Genomic DNA, 9,321 nt, shown 5'->3' on the forward strand with positions numbered 1-9,321 from the left:
AATATCTACAATGTACTATGAGGTGTGGTAGCATACACTTGCTGAAGTCATCCTGGCCAAGTGGCAGACTAGATTTGATGCTGAATAGGATGAGAAAGAATGGAGTTCCATTTACTTAAACCATAGCTTAATTAATAAACTGCACAATTAATGAGAGGGGTTACAAAATCCTCAACGATTGTTACAGGACCCCCTCTTTGTTTAAACACGGTCTTGTGGGCTCTAACACATGTTTTAGGGGCTGTGGGATCTCTGCAGATCAGGCCCACTGCTGGTGTTTTTGTCCTACGGTCAGTCAATTGTGGGCAGTTTTAGTTTGGCATTGGAGGTACTTGACTCCCACCTTTCCTCAGATCCATGGATAGCCTTGTTCCATAAAAGGGCTCCTTCCCTGTCTAAACACCAAAACTTCCTTTTAGCTTAATTCTATAATACAGCTAAAGTTATTATCCCCAGAGAATGGTATTCTTACCATTATTTTACTATCACTATAAGCAAACTCTGTTCTCAAATTCTCCCTCTACTGATGCCTAATGAGGATACAGTGGAAACTGTTACAATAAAATATACTGTTTGACCACTCCCACTTTTGAGACAATGCCCTTTACATAAATAAAATTATCATTTAACCTTCTCCATTAACTGTTCTCCCTATTTATTTATTTTTTTTTTTACTATTTTATTATTTTCTGAGGTCAAGGTAAAAACAACACACTGTAGCAAAAATCCACCTGTATTTCAAAATCAAATATCATCATTATAAATCATGACAGAAGCATAAATAGGAGAAATAACTAAATAGCAGTGTTTTCCCTTTTAACCACTTGAGGACCACAGGCTTACATGCCCCTAGTGACCAAGCGATTTTTTACAATTCAGGCCATTGCAGCTTTAAAGAGAACCTGAACTGAAAATCAAAAGTCAAAATAAACATAAACAAGTCATACTTACCTCCTGTGTAGTCTACTCATCATCAATCTCTTATTCCTCTCCTGCGTCCTGTTTGTCCACTGTGATCAACAAAATTCTCTGTCCTCCATTTTTAAAATGACCATTACCCCATAACGGCTTCCTGGTCAGCACGCTGTTAAACTGTAATATCACCCACTTAAGCCATAGAGAAACATGGACATTACCTTGCACATTCAGTTGTAACTGACAGCAGCTGATATATAACTGACAGCGACTGGTATATTTCAGTTCTGACAAAATATTGTCAGAACTGGAAGGGATCACTGTAAGAAGAAAATGGTTAGCTTCAGAGGAACTGATGGTGAGGTAAGTATGTGATATTCATTTGCAGCTACATCATGTGTTTATTTTAAATAATTTTACTCAGTTCAGGTTCCCTTTAACAGCTTGCTGCATGGCTTTACAACTTAGAACACAAATTAATCCTCCCTCCTTTTGTTGCCACCAACAGAGATTTCTGTTGGTGGTATCTGATTACTGCTGCAACATTTCTTTTTTTATTACAGGTAGTCCTCGGTTAACGAACGAGATAGGGACTGCCCACTCGTTCTTAACCTGAATCTGTCCGTAAGTCGGGACTACCTGTTCTGGCCCGTTCCTCGGCGGTAGAAGGTGCCCTCGTGGTGCCCGGAAGGTCCGCAGCCCGTCCTCTCGCTTCCTCCATTGTTCCCCGGCGGCTCCTGGCTTCATATGCGGCGCATAATGACGTAATCAGGAAGAGCCCCCTAGTGGCGGCGCTTCCTAATTGCGCCATTATGCGCCACATGTGAAGCCAGGAGCCGCCGGGGAACAATGGAGGAAGCGATAGGACGGGCTGCGGACCGGGCACCACGAGGGCACCTTCTACCGCCGAGGATCAGGTGAGTAGGCCTCTATTTACCTTCCGCTGCCCATATTCTTCCTTTTCAACGGGGCAGAATAGGTAGTCCCCGGCGGGCGTGACGTCATGCGACGGGGCGGAGCTATGGTTGCAGCGTTCGTATCGGCGGGTCGTTCGTAAGTCGGGCGTTCGTAACTCGGGGACTACCTGTATTCATTTATTGTATATATTCTATTAAAATTGTTTGTTTTTCTTTAAATTTTCCATCACACCCTCTCTCACTCACCCGACAGCCAATCACAGAAGATCGCCTCTCATAGGCATCAGCCTATGAGAGTGATCTCTTTCCCTGCCACTCGAGGGGACAGCTCAGTGACAGAGCTGTCCCACCGTACTGCGCTACAGTAGATCGCAGCACCGTACATGTAAATAAACTGTTTTTTTTTTTTCTTTCTAACAGCCTGCCGCTCACGATCGTGGGCTAGCAGGCTGATCGCAGCGGCCTTCTGTGTCCCCCTGCAGGGAACAGGCGCTGAGCAAGCCGAGCACTGATTCCCTGCTAATCTTGCGCATCGCAAGATGACGCAATTCCGCTTTAGGAGGTCCTGGGGGAGCCAATCTGCGGCCGCAATCCTGCATTAGGCAGTCGCAGAGTGGTTAATTTAAAAACTATAATGGGTAAAAAGTGAGATATAATGCATCCTGTACATTTTTTTTTTTTTTTACTAAATTATTCTTGGGAGAAAATACTTCCCAAAGACTGTCTTATGTAGCGATAACGTTATTGTTGGTGATTAAAGTGGGACACAGCTGAAATGTTAAAACTGCTCTGGTCCTTAAAGGAAACCTGAGATATATATACCTGAGATTATTATTGCTCTCTTGCCATTAGGGTTGCCAGGTGTCCGGTTTTACACCGGACAGTCCGGTTTTTGTGCGCTGTGTCCGGTGCAAAAAGGCATGCTAAACCGGACAATTAAGTTGTCCGGTTTAGAGCCCCCCCCCGCAGCGCAGGAGGAGAACAGCGCAGCAGAGAGAGAGCTGGGAGCAGCGGTGGAGAAGGGGGGCAATCTCCCCCCCCCTTCCCTCACCTTAGGGTGCTCTCTCTCCCCCGCTGTCTCCTCCAGGATGATGTGCAGGCTGGCGAGTGGCTGCAGGCGGAACTTACCTCTGTGTAGCTCCAGCGCCGGAAGTTCGGGTCCCGCAGCCGCTGAGATTCGACTCAAAAAAGATCCGGATCAAAGATCCGAATCATTCATGAGCCGGACAACACTAATCAGTCTGAATAGTGTTGTCCGGCTCATGAATGATTCGGATCTTTGATCCGGATCTTTTTTGAGTCGAATCTCAGCGGCTGCGGGACCCGAACTTCCGGCGCCTGCGACACAGAGGTAAGTTCCGCCCGCAGCCACCCGCCAGCCTGCACATCATATTGGAGGAGACAGCGGGGGAGAGAGAGCACCCTAAGGTGAGGGAAGGGGGGGAGATTGCCCCCCTTCTCCACCGCTGCTCCCAGCTCTCTCTCTGCTGCACTGTTCTCCTCCTGCGGGAGGGGGGGGGGGGGCGGGGGGCACCTGGCTACCTATTCTGGGCACATATACCCCCTGGCTACCTATTCCGGGCACATATAGCCCCTGGCTACCTATTCCGGGCACATATAGCCCCTGGCTACCTATTCTGGGCACATATAGCCCCTGGCTACCTATTCTGGGCACATATAGCCCCTGGCTACCTATTCTGGGCACATATCGCTCCTGGCTACCTATTCTGGGCACATATACCCCCTGGCTACCTATTCTGGGCACATATACCCCCTGGCTACATATACTGGGACATATATACCCCTGCCTACGTATACTGGGACATTTACACCCCTGCCTACATATACTGGGACATATATACCCCCTGGCTACATATACTGGGCACATATATCCCTGGCTACATATACTGGGAACACTGGCTGTTTGTCATTATGTGCATTTAGTGGTGAAAAGCTGTCTCTTTTGTGCATTTACTGGTGAAAAGCTGTCTCTTATTATGTGCATTTACTGGTGAAAAGCTGTGTCTTATTATGTGCATTTACTGGTGAAAAGCTGTCTCTTGTGCATTTACTGGGGAAAAGCTGTCTCTTATTATGTGCATTTACTGGGGAAAAGGTGTCTCTTATAATGTGCATTTACTGGTGAAAAGCTGTCTCTTATGTGCAGTTACTGGTGAAAAACTGTCTCTTATGTGCACTGGACCAGTACTACTGGTGAGGACAGTTAGTGACATGGCTATGTACTCTGTAATGTGCTGCAGAAGATGTCAGTGCGATATAAATACTATAAATTTTTTTAAAAAAAAGCCCATTGCTTAGTCCCACTCTACATAAAAGTGCGCTTCTGACTCCGCCCCTAACTCCACCCCTAACTCCACCCCCTGTCCGGTTTTCTCCATCAGCCGACCTGGTAACCCTACTTGCCATCCTCCTCCTTGTTATTCCGCAACAGCGCTTGAGCAGCCCGAGCACGTGCTCCCATCGCCGGGAGTGTTCTGCACCTGCATAGTACTACTGCGCAGGTGCAGAACGCTCCCGGCAATCAAGGTGCAGCGGAGGAGCGTGCATGGCTGAACTGGGCATGCACCGACCAGCCCCCGACTGGATTTTCTGGAGCCAGTTGTGGAAGAACATGGAGGCGGAGGAGGACAGTGAGAAAGCGATAAACCTGGAGGGGGCTGGTGGAAGCCCCAGGTATGTATATTTTTTATTTTATATCCCATCTCAGGTACATTTTAAGGCTGGATTCACAGTGGTCAATTGCATATCACATGCCTTAAAATGTGTTAACTGCAATGGAGAGTGGACATAGACTTTAATGCAAAGTCTGCATGCAGCAAGTTAGAATAACGCGATCTGTTACTGTGAACAGGCCCATAGAATTGTATGGGCAGTAAGTTGACATGCAGAATTTTTCTGCAACGCAACTGAGCACTGTGAACCTAGCCTTAGGCTAGGTTCACAGTGCCAACGCGCGTTGCGCTGTTACACAACGTGGCTAAAACGCAACGCTAAATAGCAAGTAAAGTGGTAACGTTAGCATGCGATTTAACGGAGGCACAACAATCAAAGTAGCATCATAATATGCGACGTTTGTGTCGCACATTTACAGCTATAAATAAGCATTTGTATGTTTGAAAAATCTGAGGTATAGGTGAAGTTGGTTAGTCAGTATGTGTGCTAGCATAGATGCGCAAATGTTTGGTGGTGGTTGTTTATTATTTTTTATGCGCCTTTTACAAAGGCAGAGGAGGAGGAGGAGGTATTGGGTACATCCTCTCCTAGAAGAAAGGGTTGAGAAGGGCTATTTTGGAGTTTTGTACCCTGATCTGATAGCTGATCCTGAGAAGTTTTTTAATTTTACCCGCATGTCAATAGCAAGGTGAGTATTTAGTGTGTGAGCCCCTATTAAATGTGTTTTTCATTTTCACATTAGCTTTCAACGTCTCTTGGAGCTTATTCGTGTTGATATTACCAAAGAAAATGTCAATTTCAGACCTTCTATCTCAGCAGAGGAGAAACTATTGGTGACATTGAGGTATGATGTTAATAAATCTCTATATAATGTACTTGGCATAGTTATGTGAATGTTAAAAATGTGTTATTTCGTGTAAACGTTCTTAGCAACTATATTGTCAAAGTGTTGTTTTTCTAAAAAATGCATGTGACATGTGTAAGCAAGGGCTCCTAAGTAGTATGATTATCTATCGAACACATGTTAATATTTTAATAGTGTTGTCAATATTTTTTTATTTGTCTGCAAATATTACTATTGTAGTCTTGCAAGGCTTCATCAAACAAGACTCATGAAGATGTATAATATCCTTTCAATGAATACCTATAAGTTAATGTCTGTTGAACGTAAATACAATATGTTTGGTGTTGTTGATACTTACAGACCAGTGTGTAATGTAAGTACATTTTTGTGTGGTAATCCTTGTTCAAGGATATTTTTGTGGTTGTACAATGTAAAAACTATTATGAATCTCTTTATAATGAGTGCTTTCACAAGGTTGTTGTATAGTGTTCTAAATTTTGAAACATTGAGGTGTAATGGTGTGTGTTTCGTTATTTTGTATTACAGATATCTGGCTACGGGCCAGTCTTTTGCTTCCCTACATTATTCTTTCCGTCTGGGCAAATCCACAATAGCTTACATCATTCGAGACACCTGTAAGGCAATTTGGAAGAGAGTGGCTCCAATTTACATGGCCCCACCTGATCAAAGCACATGGCAACAGATAGCGGATGGTTTTTGGGACATAGCTGATTTTCCAAATTGTCTGGGAGCCATTGATGGCAAACATGTGCGCATCATTATGCCTCCCAAGTCTGGGAGCCGATATTATAATTATAAACGTTATTTTTCTTTAGTTATTTTGGCTATTGCTGATGTAAACAGTAATTTCATTTATATTGATGTTGGTTCTTATGGCAGCTCCTGTGATTCCTTTATTTTCCATCATTCAAATTTTTATCAAAGAATGGAAGCAGGTCTTTTGGGTTTTCCACCTCCGAAACCATGGCCAAGACGAGCAGAACCAGCTTACCAATATACTTTGGTGGGAGATGAGGCCTTTGGCCTTGGTCCTCATATGATGAGACCTTATCCATCACGAGGTCTTAATGATGTTACCACCATTTTTAACAAACGCCTAACCCGGGCAAGGCGTGTTGTTGAATGTGCCTTTGGCATTTTGGTAAGCAAATGGCGGATTCTACACACACCTATTCAGCTTGATTTGCCAAATGCTGTTGCTGTCATAAAAGCAGCTTGTTGTCTACACAACTTTGTTAGGCAAAGAGAAGGTGGTAGACCAGATGACCCACAGGTTTGTGCTATGCAAGATGTGATAGCAAACCCCCCACGTGGCACCTCTGATGCTCTAAATATGCGCAATTCTATGGCACAATATTTTGTAAGCCCTGACGGATATGTTGCATGGCAAGATGAGTAGTTGTTCAAATAGTTTAAAACCACAATAGGACATTTTATTTGAATTTATGTAAACACACTGATTGAAAGTTCATTGATGTGTAAGTAGTCCTTATAGTTTGTAATTGTAGGGTAAAGTATTACATATTCAAAATAAAATATCTTGACACAATGAACGTTTGAAATGGGTTTATTTTCATGTTAATTTTTTTAAATGTGTGCAGCATTATAGGCCTTATTTGAGGTCTTAACAATGCTACAACAGGGTACCCAAATAAACAAAAGTAACATAATTACATTCATTATGACACTGTCAAATCAAATCACATTATAATTACCATGAAAATTATTTAATAAAATTGAGATTCCTGAGATGATGTTTCTTCAATACAGCTTGTTGTTTGTGATGGCATTTGAGAGTGAAATGGCTGAGGGTGTGGTTGTGTCTGATTGTGTTCATTGTTAGGAATATAGTGTTGTGTAATATATTCAGGATGATTTTGTTTGTAATATGGCAATTGTCTTTGTTGTGCATGTATTTGTTGTGAAGAACCGTATGGATGAGTGGCGGCATAACTTTTAGCCAAAGGTTGTGAATGTGCTGATGGAGGTTGTGAATGTATAGATGGATGTTGTGAATGTGCTGATGGAGGTTGTGAATGTATAGATGGATGTTGTGAATGTATAGATGGAGGTTGTGAATGTATAGATGGAGGTTGTCAATGTATAGATGGATGTTGTGAATGTATTGATGGAGGTTGGGAATGTATTGATGGAGGTTGGGAATGTATTGATGGAGGTTGGGAATGTATTGATGGAGGTTGGAAATCTTCACATACTGTATTAATGTGTTGGTCTTGGCTGTGACTGTTTATACTTGTATTGTGTTGGTATTTAATAATAACATCAAGAATTTCTTTATGCATGAATGGTAGTGATTCTTCAGGGACTTTCTCCATATATGTAACCAGACTATTGGCCAGTTTGTGAATAGGTGACATCTGCTCTTGGCTCTGCTTCCATCTTTCCATCAATTGTTGAAAAGCATAAAACATATTGGTATCCACATTTTTTCCAGGTCCAACTAACTCACGAGATCTCTTTCGTCCAGTAGGGGCATTTTGGCTTGTGGATGGTGCAGCTTCTAGTGTGTCCATTTGTGACATTCCATCTTGAGTGTGGCTGCTCTCTGTCTCCAAAGCATCAATTTGGAAGCTATCCTCAGTCCTACACAAAGAAAAAATACAATGTTTTATTATTACATTTATATGCAAGATATGTAATCATAAGTACTGCCATATGTATGCTGCTTTTATTAGAGGCCATATATTCAAATGTGCCAGACAAACACTGTAAATCAAGATACATCTAACTCACAGTATAAAATTGTGACATTAACATCTGACCTATGTAATCAGAGGAGATTGAAATTTAACACATGATGACCACTATTACAAACATGTACACTGATGTTGGATTGTAGCATACAGACAATATGTAGAACTTTTGGCATTGCCTGTGGGCCCCTAGTGGCACAAAATTGCCCCAGAAGCTGGAAAAAACATTAGCAACTACACTTCGTGGAAAAAATATATATAAGCACAATTAAAAGCTGTGTCTTATCACACTTACTGTCTTTCATCAAAGGTAGGACGTAGAAATTCCAGCTGCTGAAAGTGGCAATATTTGCTCACATAGGCTGGTCCACTTCCACTTTTTGCACGTTTCTCCTTTTCTATCTCTCTTTTGTAGTTATCTTTTACAGCTTTCCAACGATCTCGCATTTCAAGGACTGAAATATACATATAAGAATAAATCATTATATGCATAGCAAACATGTAAAACATTTATATAACATGTTAAAAACATATATAATTATGATCACTATACCTTTAACTCAATAAGCTTTATCAAACACTATATCCTAAGCTAGATAAAGTATCTGATGGGTAAAATCGATTTCTGAAGTCACTAAGGTGTTATACATTTATGGAAGGTGTTATTGTTAAAAGTGGGAAAACATCCATAACACCTTTGTCAATTTACAATTCGATTTTTACCATGAGGTACATTATCACACAATTCCCAAAATGTTGGATAAAGCTTCGTGAAGTGCGTCTTTTAGGTGTCATTTACTGTTAGAAATGTGGAACATGTAACAATTTTTTGTAAAACATTTCAGCAAATGGCCAAATAATTATGCCAGTTTGCAAAACAATAGATAAATTAAGACTATAGCACAGCCAATACACTATGGGCTTTATTCTCAAAAGAGTGCTAACTGTTAGCACTCTTTTGTGAATCAAGCCCTATATGTACCGGTATGTATTAGACAGTTACATACATATTTGTAATAAGTGATATGCGAAACTTACACAGATAAATACATTTAGCTCTGATAGGCACAATACATACACCATGTTTCTGTAATGTTTTATAAGCATTGCTTATATTCCACTCAAAAGCAGTAGTAATATTTTCTATGCTATCGTATTCATTATGCGACTTAACAACCGCATACAAATCGAAAGAGTGCGGCTACTTTAAGACGTC

Source organism: Hyperolius riggenbachi, chromosome 9, assembly GCF_040937935.1.
Source record: "Hyperolius riggenbachi isolate aHypRig1 chromosome 9, aHypRig1.pri, whole genome shotgun sequence".
NCBI classification, from domain to species: domain Eukaryota; kingdom Metazoa; phylum Chordata; class Amphibia; order Anura; family Hyperoliidae; genus Hyperolius; species Hyperolius riggenbachi.